The sequence below is a fragment of the Myotis daubentonii genome, chromosome 6, assembly GCF_963259705.1.
Source record: "Myotis daubentonii chromosome 6, mMyoDau2.1, whole genome shotgun sequence".
Lineage (NCBI taxonomy): Eukaryota > Metazoa > Chordata > Mammalia > Chiroptera > Vespertilionidae > Myotis > Myotis daubentonii.
Window position 1 is genome coordinate 6,879,635 of NC_081845.1, and position 17,900 is coordinate 6,897,534.

Sequence of the window (17,900 nt, forward strand, 5' to 3'; positions counted from 1 at the left end):
TCTACCTTTCCCAGAGTCCACTGAGGTGTTCTTCTCTACCACCCCTTCCAGAGGATGTTCCCAACTTCTCACAGGGACCCAAGTCTGCAAAGCCACCCTACAGCCCCTGTGTCAGCCAACAGTCCTGCTCCCAAATTACTATTTTTTCAATAAATATATTTTTATTGATTTCAGAGAGGGAGAGATAGAAACATCAATGATGAAAGAGAATCATCTATTGGATGCCTCCTGCACGCCCCACATGGGGGACTGAGCCTGCAACCCGGGCATGTGCCCTGACCGGGAATGGAACGGTGACCTCTTGGTTCATAGGTCAATGCTCAACCACTGAGCCACGCCGGCTGGGCCAGATTATTTTTAAATCACTGTCCCTCAATGTCCTTCCTCCAAACCTCAAAATCATTCTCTCTCTTCACCAGGCCTTCCTGCCAGCCAGCCTCCGATGTTCCCACTGGCCAGGCCATCCTTGTGCCTCAGGAGACCCAGCGGGACCACGTGTCCACTCCCACCCTGGGGCATCTTCCTTGGCATCTCCAACGCCGCTCTTCCCTCCTCTGCCTCCAAACCGCCTACTCTCTCCAGCCACAAGTTCATTTTCCTTTTTGGCCCCCAAAGGTCTTCCCTCAAGGTGTCCTTTGAAAAAGCAGCCCCTCCTGATCCCTACTTTGTCACCATGCCTGACAGCGACACATCGGGCTTCCCCTCCCAGTTGCTCTCCTAACGGTTTCCAATCCAATGGACCCTTCTCCTTCATCTGCAACCAACGCAGAAAAGTTATAAGGAAGAAAATAGAATCAGCTACATCGCCTCACTGACATGCTGACCTGGAACATTCTAGGGACCACCCTCCCCTGTGTGTGTGGCCTACCTTAGACATTTTGTAAGCAGATTTGTTCTGTATTTACCTGTCACCTGCCTCCTCCCTCAGCACCAATGTCTCCCACCTCCCCATGGCAGCATTCACAGAGAGTGTTTTCATCACTTTATATTCTACAAAAACCAGATCCTGGCATACAGGGCTCTCTGCCTCCTCTTTTCTCGTGGGAACCCTTCCAAGTCAAGCAGAACAGCCATCCAAGGCCCGATGCGCCCGTTTTCTCCGACCAGGCCCATTGGGAACATCCACTTCGCTCGCAGCCCTTTGCCACTGCAAACAATGCTGCCACCAATATTCCTGCACAGACACCTCGCACAGCTGCCTGTGCTTCCCGGGTAGAGGCCCGGGGACAGGTGTCGGGGCCAAAGGCGGTGTGCCTTTCACATCCTAACAGACTCTGCATCTTTCCACAGTGGCTCCGCATCCAGCCACGGGCAAGGCTGCCTTCTGAAACCTGTCCCTCACCTCCCACTCTTGGCGGCTCCCTTCTCCGGCAGGCTTTCATGAGCCACCACCTCTGTCTCCTTGTCTCTCATGTTTTACTTCCAAAGTTAAGCAGACGACCAAGCTGGGTCCCTATCCCTTTCTCCCCTCTCATCGTATCCTCCTCTTTGACGGTGTCATTCTCCCACAGGGTTAGGCCGCCCCTCCCGGGCCTGAAGCCACCTCCACACACCCAGCCGAGACCTCTCTCTCGAGCTCCAGACCTCTGACTCCTCAGAGGACTTTATATATATATATATATATATATATATATATATATATATATATATATAATTTCAGAGAGGAAGGGAGAGGGACAGAGAGACAGAAACATCAACAATGAGAGAGAATCACTGATCAGATGCCTCCTGCACACACTCCACATTGGGGACTGAGCTCACAACCCAGACATGTGCCCTGACTGGGAATCGAACCGTGACCTCCTGGTTCCTAGTTCGACGCTCAACCACTGAGCCACGCTGGCCAGGCTGGGCCATACTCTCCTCTTCCCTACACTTCGCCCCCACATCCAGCCAGCTGCCAGCCTGGGCAGTTCATCCTCTGCATCAGCTACCTCGCCACACTCTGACCCCTTGGGTGCAGGCTCCCCACTGATGACCAGGGCACCCAGGACACCGGCAGTGCCCTGTGCAGCCGCAGCCCCGCACACACCCCGACCCTGCAGCCCAACCCACCATCACCTCCTCGGGTACAGGCCCAGTGGGGTGCAAACATCGTAACCACACTTTCAAGACCTTCCCAGTTCTGTTCCAGCCTCCTTTCCAGCCTTTCAGCCACAACCTCCTCACCCTCCAAGCTCAGCAGGAACGAGGCTGGCTGCTTCGCGACAAGGAAATGCCCCTCTGATGGGAAGGATGTGCGGAGAAGGAACTGAGGTGAAGGGGAGGGCACGGGAATGCCTTTCTTTCGCAGCTTTAAGAGGAAAAACACTGGCCAGAAGAATGCCTTTGTGTCTTAGCTTGAAGAAGAAAACTGTTTGGTAGAAGTAACAGGACACGTGAATGAATCATTTAATATAAACTTCTAAGAAACTACAACAGAATGTTCGCGGATATTCCAAAATGACCAAGAACTACACAGAAGACCGGGAAAGCCGTCCACCACAGCCAAGAGCACCCTCCATGTGCACACACAGTCACATCCGCTCCATGAGACAGTTTCCTGAACTGGATATTCCTCAATGGCTGGCTTTAACGCGCAGCAAGAGAACCTGGTTACATTATAATAATAAAAAATCACCAGGGTGAGCCAAAACTCACTGAGTAAAACTGGAAGAGACAAAACTCGAAAACTCCTTGGTGCAATGCTTCCTCTTTAAAGTAGTAACTGGGAAAAAGAAACACCGCAAGTGACAACTTACTAAACACGGAGTTGATGCCTAGGAGTTAAACTTTGTCCTAATTGAGGTAATAAACGGATAAGCTCAGTGACCTCAAAGAGGCGCAATACCAGCTGGAGAGAGAAAGCACACACCGAGGAAACGAGATAAGGGGTGAGGAAAGATGTTTTCAAGGGCAAAAAGTCAAAACAAGTGGAATATGAACACGAATAGCTGAGAGTAGTCAGAAGAGACTTCTGAACTGAGGCACGTGGAAAAGGCGCCCACATTCTTTGCGTCAAAGCAACCAGAGTAACAACCTGCTCCACTGAGTTGTTTAAAGAAGAAAAGAGCTGGCCTGACAGTATCTACCGAGCTCTGGCCCCGCAGGAACGGCCGGGTCCAAGTTCAAGCATCCTTAGCACTTGGGGGAGATGGGGCGCTGCTCCAGACGGGGCTCCAGCCTCTTCTGATGGGAAGTGTCGACAGTCTGTCATCCATGCTGATGGCGGGACGGGAGTCACAGACAATCTAACCAGCTGCCAGCACTGAGGGCTCTCCGCGGTCCCATCTGGCTGGTAAGACGCACGTGGGCGCTGTTCCCACCCCGTCTCCAGAAGGAACGGAGGGAGGATGTGAAGTCAGGCAGACCGGGACCCAATCCCAGCTCTCGGCCTCACTCGCCTGGGCCACAGTGCGGGTTCCCAAGTCCCGTTCATGCCGTGGAGGGGCATCGACTTAGGGCGCTGTGTGCAAGGCGGCGGGGGGGGGGGGGGCAGTCCGTGCCGCAGCCATGCCCTCCTCTCTTCCCTGCGGCCCCCCAACCTCCCCAACCAGAGTTCTCTGAAGCGAAAACTTCAGTGTAAACGAGACGACACCCAACGCCAAATGGGAAATTTGGAGACTATCAAACGGAAAGAAGCACAGAGGTATTTTCTCACCTGCTTTCTGGGTTGCCTAACCGCACACAGCTTCCCAGCACAGACCGCCCAGCTGGCTGCTGCCCCAAGCCCAGCAGGTGCCTGAGAAGCAGCAGATGCTCAGACAGGGGGCCTCCAGCCCAGGGCGGGGCAGCAGCAAGGTGTGCGGAGCAGGAAGGGGAGTGAGAGGACCTGCAGAAGCCCCAGTGTGATGTCCACACTAGGCAGGAAGGAGAAAGTGGGGGAGGGAGGGAGGGAAGGGAAGAGAGAACTATTTCTACAATAGCATCACAAATTGTCCTGTGGTTAATTCTGCAAAATATCATTATGTATATTATAAAAACATGCTTTTGTTTTCAACACTCTCACCCACCCAGCACAAAGGTAGAAAAAGTATATTTTTTATAAGATCATATCCCATCCAAAGCTCAAAAGGGGGGTAAAAGCACATCAAAATATGTAAGGATTATGTTTCTCTTCCTGCTCGATGAACTTCGTTTTTCTCAGTGACCTCACAGTCAAGAACAGAATGAGAAATTCAGCCCCAAGGTGAAGAGCTGCACAGACTTGTGCTACAGTATAAAACGGAATTGAACAGTGTGTGTGTGTGTGTGTGTGTGTGTGTGTGTATGTGGGGGGGTGGAGGGGGAGTAGAGAGAAGCAGGACTTGGACATAAACTGTTTGTGACAAACCGGCCAGAAGGAAAGATGATCTCCTTGAATGTGCGGGCTCTGCTCAAACACGGAATGTTATTTATTAACCACTCCTTTTTTTCTTTCTAGAAAGAACTTCGGCCCAGGATCCGCTTTGATATATTTACAAACCTCTCCTGGCGGAAGGCCAGGGTCTGCATTTGGTTCTGAAGGGAGGCTCTTCCTGCCTGGGAGCAGCTCAGCACACCAAGCACACGGGCCGGGCCGAAACCGAGCCCCGCAACATGCCCCACGCGCGCGGCAGCGCTGTGCCATTGGGTGCCCACCAGGACCCTCCGAAAAGGCTGCCAACTAGCACCCCGAACGGGCGTCCATGTGCAGAAGGCGGCCATTTTTGCTGGGAAGCCCATCAGAAGTTGACTCCCTCCCCAGGGAGACGTGCCTGGCCTTAGTGACTTGGTCAAGCGTACAAAGAGCTGCAATGAAGTGGGTTTCTCAGAGCCAGAGAAGGTATAAAACTGAGGGCGATCCCAGGAGCTGAAATTATGCTGAGCACATGTTTCAGTTATACCCTAGTCATCAGGCAAATGACTGTCTGACACACCCGAGTTGCAGAGCCGGGCAAGAGGCATGAACACCGAGACACGCGTGGCTCAGGTCGGCCCTGGCAGTGACGGAAGTAGCTGCCTTCGCTGTTCAAAATGAGTCATTTCACACCCCATTATTTTCATATGGCCCGTATCTGAGAAGCCACACGATCTCAATGCAGTGTGTCTGCCTTATAAGTTGAGTCACTCTTGGGATGCAACAGCTCTGTGGTCAGGCCCGAGGCAGACGGCTTCTAATTCAAAGGTAAGGCCCGTATGTAATGAGCACGTGTCCAGAAGTTTCCCACTCATGTCGATTCCAGCACAAGGCCCCCGCCTCCTAATGACACCTATGCCTTACCCAGGAGGCAGTGGCTACCTGAACTATCTAAGGAATCATCTTTTACGTCACGCCATGTTGTAGAGGGCTCACCCAGCATGAACAGGGACTGGCATTTTTTCACGTAAAATATATTAAATTTTAAAATAAAACGTTAATAATGTTTTGACCTCCTTCCCAGACTTCAGAAAACGATTGACCTGTTGAGCTACGTACCTCGCAATCCCTCGCCCCTAGGAAAACGTTACCCAGAGCAGAGCTGGTCACCTGTGACTCAACGAGTATGTCTACAATATTTTTAAGAACCCGCTATAACAACACATTTGTAAAGCAGGGAAGAGGGTCATGGGAATGCCAGGAGCACCTGGCACAGGCTCTACAGGCTGTGGGCGCTACCAGCACAGAGATGTTCACCACGCAGCATGAACATTCGCATCTGGGTAAAACTTGGGGCATAGGCGAAGCAGCATTGGTTTTCTTTTTTTTTCTTTTTTTAATATATTTTATTGATTTTTTACAGAGAGGAAGGGAGAGAAATAGAGTTAGAAACATCAGTGAGAGAGAAACATCGGTCAGCTGCCTCCTGCATAACCCCCTACTGGGGATGTGTCCGCAACCAAGGCACATGCCCTTGACCGGAATCAAACCTGGGACACTTGAGTCCGCAGGCCGACGCTCTATCCACTGAGCCAAACTGGTTAGGGCAGCATTGGTTTTCATACAGCAAAGAGCAAAGTCAACCGCCAGTTCCTACATCCCCCCCCCCCCCCCCCCAGCAAGAGCTCAGAAGAGCCCCAGGCCCGAGTGCTTATCGCCTCAAATTCCATCCTCAGAGCTCGTCTTTTCTTGCTTCAGTCCACCAAACTTTTTCAAGAACTGCTTTGCTTTCTATCGCCCTCCACCCCCAACAGTAAACTTCATTCTTGAAGGAGAAGCAGGAAAGAGTAAGGAAGGACAGAAGCACAGACCACAGACGTGCGGACTTTGGGAAAGCTCTTTGGGTGACCCTCTCCCCAGACTGAGAAGCTCTGCTTCAGCCAAGGCTCTGACCTGCGTTGTGTGTGCCCTCCTGAGATACCCCACCCATCCATCCTCCCTCCATCCATCCATCCATCCATCCATCCATCCATCCATCCACCCATCCATCCATCCAGCCACCCATCCATCCAGCCATCCATCCACCCATCCATCCATCCAGCCAGCCATCCATCCAGCCAGCCAGCCAGCCACCCATCCATCCACCCATCCATCCATCCACCCACCCACCCACCCACCCATCCATCCATCCACCCATCCATCCTAGGAATATACATATGGAGACCCATATAGATATATACACATATATGTGTAAGACATATTGCCTTGTCACTTAGCATGCTTGCATGTGATGGTTAATTTTATTTGTCAACCTGAAGGTGTTTGGGGATGAGATTAACATTTAAATCAGTGAACTTTGAGTAAAACAAGTTGCCCTCCATGATACAGGTGGGCCTCATCTAATCAGTTGAAGGCTTAATTAGAACAAAAAAGACCTGCCTGAGGAGCGAGAGGGAATTCTCAGGCGACTGGCCCCAGCTTTCATCCATACCATCAGCCCTCCTGGGTCTCCAGGCAGTCAGTTTGGGCTTTACCACCTCCATGATCATGTGAGCCAGTTTCTTATAATAACACTTTTACTGTACATATACACATCCAACTGGTTCTGTTTCTCTGGAGAACCCTGACTAATATGCCATATATAGCACACACACACACCGATACACAGATATATGTATATAAATATATGCATTAAACTAAAAAATTTCAAAAAACAATAACAAGCGATATATGTACTTACTTTCTAATCCATACCATACTTTGTTATTCTACCTTGGATGTGTCTTAGTATGGTCTTTGGCAAAAAAAAATAGTTGAAAGCCACTGAAATTTTTTTTAAGTCTGTTCCTAGAATTTAAAAAATTATTTTTTAAAATCTGACCCACTAAATTGATGTCACTACCTATGACTCACAATTTGAAAACCACTATTTTATTCAAAAGGCTGCATACAGTATACCATGTTCCTCACCTGACCCTCTCCACTTAATACAGCACAGAGAGTGTTCCGTATTTACAGGTATTTAGTTTGTTTCTATTTAGATCTTGTCTTATAAGGACAGTGAGCTAAGAAAGACGAGCAAAAATAAGTTTCCAAAAACCCAGAACAGAGAATCTTTGAGTACCAAAGTCAAGTTAAACTACATTTCCCTAATTTTAGGGCTTCTTAACGCGGTTGAACAGAAAGAGCCAAGAGCAGCAGGCAGACATTTCTTTGGACACGTGTGACTTAGGAAATCTTTCATTCTTTTTATTGAAGCACTGGTACTCCTGCTCTCCCTCTTATCAGGAGAATCTTTCCAGCAAAGAATCCAGTAAAGATTAGGACAGTCAATTTCAGGTGTAACCACCAGATTCACAAGAACAGGGTAAATTATTTCAATTCAATTACACACACAACTGCTGTGTGCAAGGCAGGACGACACATGCCTGGCACCCAAGTCATACCCCCATTTCCTTTCTTCTGAGACTTACCCTATTTCTACCTGAAATGCTGTAATTCTTTTATGTTATCATGAACGTCTCAAACTTATGGAGTATACTACTAAGTAGGTATACTTATCCATCCTAAACACAATTTCTTATGTTAAAAAGTTGTCTTTTGGTCAGATTCTTTCAGCAGTTTCAAAAGTATATGGAATCAAAGAGGAAGCTACAAATGCTAGGGTCCTTAGCAATCATCTCTATCATTGGGTTCATTCCTGTATTAGGTTCTTCAGGGGGACCCCAGGGACCACCCCCTCCCCCACCCCAGGGGAGTAAGAAGGACAAGGACCTATGAACCTTCTGTCCTCTATCTCTGCTTTAGCAAGCGTAGTTGCAGTTTATTATCGTCCTTTTTTAAAGAAAAATATTTTTTTATTGATTTCAGAGAGAGGAAGGGAGAGGGAGAGAGAGAGAGAGAGAGAAACATCAATGATGAGAAAGAATCCTTGAGCGGCTGCGTCCTGCACGCCCCCTACTGGGGATTGAGCCCGCAACCCGGGCATGTGCCCTGACCAGGAATCGAACTGTGACCTCCTGGTTCCTAGGTCAATGCTCAACCATTGAGCAACACCAGCTGGGCTCTTATCTCTTTTGAATTTGGAGTTGCACACAACATGTAGTTTGGAAAAAAAATGCCTCTCATTTCCAAGGTTTGGAAAACACTATTATTGTACCATTTCAGAGATAGGAAAACAAACCCTGAGAAACTGAATGGTACCCATGCATCTAGATCCCCATTCAGTATAGACCAGCATGGAGCCTGCAGGGCAGCAGTTGTCCGAATGTGGTCCCGGATCAACAGTAGCAGCATCCCCAAAGATGTCTGAGAAATGCAAGTTCCTGGGCGAACCCAGAGTCCAGGCAGAACCTGCAAGGGTGGGGCTCAGTGACTTGGGCTATAATAAGCCCTCCAGGATAGTCTGATGCCCTAAATTCTAAGAATCTTTGCTCTGGAACAACCCCCATTATTTTTCCATTGTTCTCATCCTCTTCCTCTTCCTCTTCCTCTTCTAACCCCACATCACTACTGCACTGCACAGGAAACTGCCCGCAAAACACTGACCCTAAACTCACCCACCGAAACAGAAAGGGCTCATGGGAAAGTACTCCAATGCTGCCCATGCATTTTTCTCTCAGTTAGAACACCCACCTCCGAAAGGGTCAAACAGAAGTTTCAAAGATTTCAAAGAACCATTCTGCAGGGCGGAATTAAACCTCAAAATGATGAGCCATGCCTTGAAACTTATTTCCAGAAATCCAGGATCAATGATATCTGCAAAGAGCACCAAACAGACCACGAGATAAAATGCAGGAGTTTACTCAACCAGGAGACAGCTCCTTCCAGGGAAACCGAATTTGGTCACTGAAACATCCGTAGGAACAGCTGTCTCTCACCCCAACCCGAGCTGGTTAATGTCACCACACCGGATGCTTTGTGAGGTCTGAGGTCCGAGTCGGCCATCTACACAAGTGAATCTGCTGACCGCCTGCAAAAATAAACACGTAAGAGGCCGCAGGCAGACTGTTAGCGGTGAGCCCCATCTCAGTCTCCTGCTAGGTGAACAAATTTCAAGAATGCCAAGTGAACAAAAACTAAAGGAATGCCCAGTGAGAAATTTCAACATGTAGCTTGTACATCCAGCACCGCGAGACATCACTGTCCGAATGGACGCATCCAAACTGCTATTCATTTTTTCCTTCACGAAGTAAAAGATTCTAATCTAGTCCCTGTTCAGCACTCACTATGAATTTTCAGTGACTATCAATCCTCATGTCTGCATCACTATCCTTTACATACCTCCTAAAGTTTGTCATGTCTTCTACTGCGCGCAGAAACCTAACTGGTCTTCCACACTTTGAAATTATTCAAGAATGTGTAATGCACCCGACCGATGTTTACAGGATGTCCTTTCGAGAATAAGAAAGTTATACAAGGTGTCATTTAATGGCGACAATAAAATGTGTGCGTGCTCACCCATTTTCAGAACCACCCATTCGTTGGTTGGCTGAAAATTCCAAGTGCTGGCTGCCGACTCTGTTTACGCCATTCCGGTTTTAGTGAATGTTCTAACTAATGAGATTTGTCGAGCCATCCAGACTTAGCTCTGCGACAGACAGCGTGTCAGAAATGCCACACTGCAGTGACATGCTCTTCTCACAGACACAAGGAGCTTCGGCAACGGCCAAGCACCCTTCCAGACTCCATTTCCTCGCACGGTTAGATGAGTGGCTACGGTGGAACTCTGTACAATCGGATTTAGTGACATCCCTACATGTTTAAAGACAGGTAACCTTTCAAATGCCAATCACATGGAAAGCGATAACAGAACTGAACAAAACCCTGCCGGTTAGTATTTCTCAGGAAATGGACTCTCCTGAAGAGATGGAAATACTTCTTGATGATAGTTTATTACAAAATAGATATTTCTAAGTTGATTGAAATTTTCCCTACTAGTTTTCACTGTTAATATGCTTATAATTTATATATGTAACAAATCTTTTTTTTAGAGAGATTTTTTTTTAAGTTTTCTTTTTTTAATTGATTTTTTTTTTTGAGAATGAGGGAGAGTGGGAGTGAGGAGGGGAGAGAGAGAGAGAGAAACATCAACTCGCTGTTCCACTCATTTATGCATTCATTGGTTGATTCTTGTATGTGGCCTGACTGGGAAAGGAACCCATGACCTTGGTGTTTTGAGAAGACACTCTAACCAACTGAGCTACCTGGCCAGGGCCAGATGTTTCTTTCTAAAATAGTCCTGTCAAACCACAAACCGTGGATGAATCTGAATGAAGGGAAATCATTCCGTATTTATATGTGGATAGCCCTTGCCCTTCTCCGGCAAATTAACCACCATGGTTAAGTCCCCGCAGTCCTGTACAGGCAAGTCTCACCCAAAGGCAGAATTTCTCTAAATGCAATCGAAGAGCCCGCAGCAGCACCTAGTGTGCTGGGTAAGATGCCCCCAGACCTCCAGATCACCAACTTGGCGTTGAGGCCCAGACCTCTGCATCGCCAGCTCCAAAGTGGGTTCATGCAAACTCGCAGTTGAGAACTCCCATCTCTGGCTTCAGTTTCTCACCAGGAAGAAGCTGAATTCTCTCCTGACTCCTCTTCACAGTCTGTCACATTAAGACTCAGCAATGCCACCATTTCATCAACATTCTCCTGACAGCATTCCCTTGGGCCTACTCTGGTTACCCTGGTCTACATTTATTTACGCTCCTACCTTGCTTACATACAGTGTGAGTGGCTACTGGGTTCACACCGGCCCTATGCTCCATAACTCCACCTTCACCGCCTCCATTGAACCAGTGATCTTCTTTCAGGTTCTTCCGTGACCGTTCTTCTAGTTCAACACTGAACTCTCTTACACCCAGTTCCAGAGGCCTGGAAATTCATATTATCCACAGCCCTCAAGATCACAGATAAATAACTGCCTAGCGACGTCTAATTTCTCCGTCTGGATTTATCAAGACCCAACACAGTTCACCAGACCTCCTGGCACTGGGTGCTGGTTACCTGTCACCTGGTCATGCTCAAATGCCAGCGAGCACAACAGCACATTACAAATACATGGCTGTTAAATTTTCATAAGTGTTCTTCTGCTTTCTCATCCTCCTATTGCTACATAGAATCATTGAGCTTTATAGCTGAAAGAAACCCTAAAAGACAGTCCATTGTGACGCCCCTGCGCACCAAAGTTACAAATTAAGAAATCTTATTCCCGACGCACGGGAATCACTTACTAACGGTAACTCTGGAAGAACTACGTCCAAGAGGCATATTCAGAAATCAAACCAGGAATTTCAAAGAAACCTTGTAATCCAACACCGTGAAAATACAATGAAAGCTGCAGGCCAGATTCGGTTACTCCATCTACAAGCCTCATGAATGGAAACAAAGCGGACCGATTTCCAGCTGGATCTGCCGCCTGGGAGGAGCACGCTGGGTCCTGGGCCAGATGGGATCCAAGATAAGAACTGCATCACGCACAGCTGGTGGGAACCTTCTCGGGCACTGGCCTACACCTGCTGGCCTGGCTCTGTGGGAGGGCTTCAGACTGGGCACTTCTTGTTCTTTCTTACAATTATTAACTCACTCAGCAAAGTCAAAGCTTTCAAATTCTAGATTTGCTTCATTTGCAGTTACAGACGTGCTAACAGTTGAGACAGGATGGGAGAGAGGAAGGAGCATGGAATCAGGCCTGGGTCCAGTCTCCGCTATGGGACTTCATAACTGTGTGGAATTGGGTGAGTAGCCCTAGCCGGTTTGGCTCAGTGGATAGAGCGATGGCCTGTGGACTGCAGGGTCCCGGGTTTGATTCCAGTCAAGGGCACATGCCCGGGAGTGGGCTTGATCCCAAGAAGGGGCTTGCAGGAAGCAGCCAATCAATGATTCTCTCTCATCATTGATGTTTCTCTCTCTCCCTCTCCCTTCCTCTCTCTGAGATATATATGTTTTTTTTAATTGGGTGAGTGGTCCCCACAGGTCCCCACCCTTCCTCTGTGTTGCCAGAACCAGGAAACAACCTTAACTGGATATAACGCTTCCTGCTCTCCACATTCTCTCACCTGCCACATGTGTTCTGCCTCCTTTACAGTTCGGGAACCTTCCCCTTGCCCGTCCCACCACCCTACTGGCGCACCCTCTGACCACCTGCTCTGTGACAATTGATTATCTTCCTGCCAGTCTTGCTTTCTTAAGTCCACTCGCCACAATCTAAAACGGGACTGGTCTACAATGCAGATGGCTCCTCTGCCTAAAACTGAACTGATTTGCTTTGATGTCACTTGCTCTGCTTCTCTCCTAGAAGTAGTTGTCTTACTGCAGTTGGAGGTGAAAGGTACTGAAGACATGAGAGGGGCTCACTAACCACCTGGTCCATGTTGGGGGACAGTTGTGTGGGCTTCAGTTTCTTCCCATTCCACAAAGCCTGCTGCCCTCCTCCGAGGAATACAGGGATGATGGACACAGAGCCCGCCTCGGGCCTGGCAGACTTCCTGCCACACATTCTGACTCGCATCTTGTTACTATTCATGTCCCAAAGTTTGCTCTCACGCACGTGAGCTCCTCTGGTCCTTCTGACAACTCTGAGACTTACGGGGTTCCCCGAAGACACGGAGGCTGGTGATGTTTAAGACTTGCAGGATCGAGGCCAGGGTGGGGCAGACCTATGGTTTCCCAATCTGGGTTTTCCTATGATGCCCTTCTGTGAGGGGTTCTGACTTCTCTTGTGGAAAACAATTCCCACCCGTCTCTTCCATGAAGTTTATCCAATACTTTTTATGACATTTAAGGAATACAAACACAGAGGCCAAATTCCACCATAATGGACTCCAAAGGACTTTGGCTTGTGCTATACCAAATAATTACTTTAAATAAGTAAGCTATCAACTGGCTCATTCATGCATTCCTGCATTCAGCAAATATTTATCACATGCCTACTTCCCATAGGGAAGTGTGTGATGCTAAGAATTTTCCCTTTTCCTGAGATATTAGAATTAGTCTATACCAGTGGTTCTCAACCTTCTGGCCCTTTAAATACAGTCCCTCATGTTGTGACCCAACCATAAAATTATTTTCGTTGCTACTTCATAACTAATGTTGCTACTGTTATGAATCATAATGTAAATATCTGATATGCAGGATGGTCTTAGGCGACCCCTGTGAAAGGGTCATTCGACCGCCAAAGGGGTCGCGACCCACAGGCTGAGAACCACTGGTCTATACCTTCTATAACTGAAGCCAACTATGGAAGACACAGAGGACTGTTCTCACAGGCCCTTGAATAAACAGCAATGAATTAAGAGCCAGGATGTCCGAGAGCTCGTCTGGGCTGTGCCCCTACGTAACCTCTGTGGCCCTTGATGAGCCTCTGGTCCTACGTTTCCTTTGCCATAAACAGGACTATGGGTATGATCTCTATAGTGTAGGTCATAAATCCTGGAGATTCAAGAATTTCCTATAACTGGCAAGTTCTTTGACATTTACAAGTATATTATCTTACATCGAATTTGTATACATCTTTGTGAGATGATCCATATGTTGATGGCAGCTTTAAAAGATATCTCCAGATTGCCCCACAAGTTGTCGGATGTGTTGCACTACATACAACTGTGGGGCACTGAAAAGAACCTTGCAGCCAGTTGAGCTTGCAAATGGCTGCAACGTGAAGACGGTGTTTCTCATGTGCAACTGGTGATCTTAAAGGGGACCTCATTGGAGAACCTAAATAAATGCGATTCCGAGCCTTCCTGTCTCACTCTCTTGTGTAACTCGTGTTTGAGTCACTTAAGGATGCCTTAAATTCTTGTGTATGACATGGCACTTCAATCCCATTTATAGCACACGGTAGTGTGCAAAGCTCTTCATGGCCTTCTTTCGGGATTCTTGCACCCTTCACTCCCTCAGCAAATCATGATGAGACATTAGAGGTGTAAACCCTAGTGCCCTGAGTGGTAATCAGCTGAGGGGGCCCACCACCTGTGGGCGCACATCGGCGCCCACCTGTGAATTCACACGCCCCCGGATTCTCCCCTGTAACCAAGAAGACATCCAAGCATCACCTGATCCCCCAGACGTGCGATCGAGTAAAGCGAAGCACGTTCCTATATACTGACATATGAGAACTCTGCCTCCAAACTACTGTAGCAACAATCCTTTTCTCACTCAATCAAGGAACCTCAAAAGAGTTTCTGCTCTGTCCCTCCGTGTGCGCTGGTGGTGATCCTGCTCTCGCCTCTCTCCACTGTGCCTTTGGGTGAATCACTCAAGGCGCCCCCTTCAGGGGAGAGGAGAGGACTGCACCAGGGGAGTGGCCAGCAAAATGCAAATTGGATGTCAGCCTCCACTTTTCCCCGGGACAGGCTGACCTTGGTCAGTGAGCAACTTGCACAACTGTACACGGTGGCATGGCCAGCTGTGTTAAAAAAAAAAATGTTCCGGAAAAGGCAGTGGCTACTAGAGAAGAAAGAGCTTAACGGCCTAGAGGTAATGGGAAAGAAAGTCTCGTAGAGAAGGAATCTGACTGACACACGAAGGGTATGTGGGGGATCAACAGATGGACAAGTGGCGCAGGAACATACAGGCAGGGTGTTCGTTCACTCCAGACAGTGGTCTGGAGACGACAGCTTGGAAGTGGTGTGACGGGTCTGGCAGGGTGTGCGTGTGCATATGGGGGAGAGGGATGGGAGGGAGACCTGGGAACAGTCAGGAAATGAGACTGGAAAGGCAGGCGGAGGCCAGATCAAGCAGCAGCTTCTATGGATGTTAAGGTGTTGAAACCTGATGCTGAGCTCTCTAGGGCAGTGGTTCTCAACCTTCCTAATGTTGTGACCCTTTAATACGGTTCCTCATGTTGTGGTGACCCCCGATTTCATTGTTACAAATTGAACATAATTAAAGCATAGTGATTAATCACAAAAACAGTATGTAATTATATATGTGTTTTTCCGATGGTCTTAGGCGACCCCTGTGAAAGGGTCGTTCGACCCCCAAAGGGGTCGCGACCCACAGGTTGAGAACCGCTGCTCTAGGGCCTTCTTTTGTAAATAACAAACTCTTCTCCCAGTGTACCTTGCCATGGCGTTCACACAATCAGAAAGTCTCTCATGCCGGAAAGCAACAGGTCTTGTCCCATAGGCTGAGCAGGTAAACGGGCGGCGCTTTGCTGTTAGGCCCATGTCGCTCTCCATACTGCATTTTTAGAAAGCAAACACCCCCAAGAACACCAGGAAATATCCCTGAGTGTGTGCATGCACAAGTCTTAAAGGTTCTGCTCCAATTATAAGCGCAGTCACTGACACTCTGTAGGCAGAGGCCATGCCTGAAAGACTGCTAGCATATGGCCTGCACCTGTAAGAAACCTGGGAGACTTACTGTGTGAAACACTGTTCCAAACACACTCTGGCTTAAATCTGTTGGAGAGGGAACCGGAGATGGCCAGGTGCAAACCGTTAAAACAATTATGTCAGCAGCATTTGAGGAAGGGAGGAGAAGGGTGAATAACCAGGAGACCAGAACCCCAAGATCCTCGACACGTGGTGAATACTGGTACAGGTCCTACCAGACGCAAGGCTACCTGGAACTTTCAAAGGGTCACCAGGCCACCGCAGAGGAGATGCAGGAAAAATTGCCAGCGAATGCAATTATCCTCAAAACCAAGCCGCCTCCCCCTCTCCCCCGGTTCAGTCAAGTCACTCTATTTTGCTCTTTTAAAAACTCAGAAGAGGCATGGAAGCCCACCCATCCCAGGTTCCACCGTTTCCTGAAGATAAACTACCGGCAACCTCACCCCACCCCTCGCCGGCGGCGGGCGGCGGCAGTGGTGGGAAGAATAGGCTCTTTTCTTCCTCAACTGTTTTTGGTAAATGCGATCCATTTGGGACACAACGTGTCGGCTTTCCCAGAAACTTGGCACCTCGCCCCACCAACCCCCACCCCCACCCCAGCAGCAGGGCTCTTTGGGGACTCCCCCCACTGCCCGCAGGGCCCGGGCTGGGCTCTGGAAGCTGAGCCACCGACAGGCCAGGACGGGCGCCCCAGCACCTTCCCCGCGCGCTGCGCCCCCGCCCGGCACCCACGACGGCCTGGCCTGGGGCGCGGACCCACCTACACGGGAGGCCGGGGCGGAGCAGGGGTGACTCTCGGGCGTGGGGCCGGGACACCGCGTGGGACTCCTCCGTGGGGCCCGGCGGCGCGCGCAGCCACCTCCTCGGGGCTGTGCGCTCCGCAGCCGGGACCTTGGCGCACCCCCCCCCCCGCTTCACCTCCCCCCACCCCCCACCCCGGGGAAGGGAGAATCGGGAACAAAGCGAAGGAGGTGGACGGCGGGACGGTGCCGGGCCCGCCCGCAGGGGAGGCCGCGAGGGAGCATCCCGGCTCCGGGCAGGTCTGGGACCTAGGACCCGCTCGGCGCCCCGCGCCCCCGGCCCCGCGCCCCTTACCTTGGCCACACGGCCGCTCCGGCCCCGCCGCCGCGCCCCCACGCGGGGCCCCGATGGACGCGGGAGGCGCCGGGCCGAGTCAGAGAAGTTGGCGGGGCCACTGAGTCCCCTCCGGGCCGGCGGGGAGTCTGCGGCCACCCGGGCCCTCCCTGCGCGCGGCGTCCCGGCGGGCGAGTGGCCCCACCTCGCTCCGGGCGCGCCGCCCGCCTCCCTCCCCGCCCCCCGGGCCGCCTCCCCGCCCCGCTCCTCCCCGGCCCCGCCGCCTCCCGCCGCGCCCCGAGTTTTCCCGGGACCTCACATCTCCACCAACAGCACCCACAGCTCAACTCGGCGAGCGCCGAGCCAGCGCCGGCCGAGCCGGGTGCCCCGCTGCCGCCGCGGACGCCACGCGGGCAGCAGACCGGTCCTCCCCCGAGCTCACCGGAGACGGTCCCGGCACCGCCCGGGCAGAGCCGGCGGGAGAGGCAGCGGGAGGTCGGGGGACACTCGAGTGCAGCCGGAGTTCGGAGAAGTCGGACTTGCGGCGGAGACCGCGGGTTGAGTGGAGACACCTGAGCGGGGCGGGGCGGGGCGGGGCGGGGAGGCGGCGGGGTGTGCGGGAACCAGGGCCGTGTGCCCGGCCCGCTGCCCGGCTCTCACCCGGCTCCCTCTCGCCGGGGCGGAGGGCAGGGAAGGGGATGCGGTGAGTGTGGCTCCCCCGGCAGCGGGCGCCTGGACGGGCCGGAGCGGGGACTCTCAGGGAACTGCTGGGGAGTAAAGGGGCGGGAGCGGAGGGGCCGGGGCGGGGCCAGGCGTGGGCAAGGCTGCCCCGGGAAGGAGGGAGGGGCGCCACCCGCCTCGCCTGCTACTCCTCCAAGGAAGATCATGAGTCCCACACCCACAGTCCCCGTCAGGGGGCCCCAGTTCTCCTGGGAACCACCTGCCCTAAGTGCACTATCCCGCCTCCGCCGGTCCTGGGCTGGGAGCGGCTGATGGGAAGTGTGGGGGGCCACATCCAGAGATGCATCTCAGAGCGCGGGTCCTGGTCAGGGCAGCTCAGAGCTGCAGGGACTGGGAATCCGCCAGGAAGACTCCTCCCGCTGCTAAGAGACCCACACACACTGCTTCGCAATGAAGGCCCGAGGGTGTGCTGGGAGTGACAGACCTGGCTGTCCACCTGCCGGGGCCACAGC

At 51.0% G+C, this 17,900-nt stretch overlaps 1 protein-coding gene across 1 annotated transcript in view; it reads right to left on the reverse strand.

The window, feature by feature from the left end:
* TIAM2 (TIAM Rac1 associated GEF 2) overlaps positions 1 to 16,892 on the reverse strand; it is a 162,854-nt gene extending 145,962 nt beyond the window's left edge. Inside the window, exon 1 of the mRNA XM_059699972.1 lies at positions 16,729 to 16,892. The gene's annotated coding sequence lies outside the window, so the exon portion shown is untranslated. The remainder of the gene's footprint in view (positions 1 to 16,728) is intronic.
* Between the last annotated feature and the right edge of the window lie 1,008 nt (positions 16,893 to 17,900).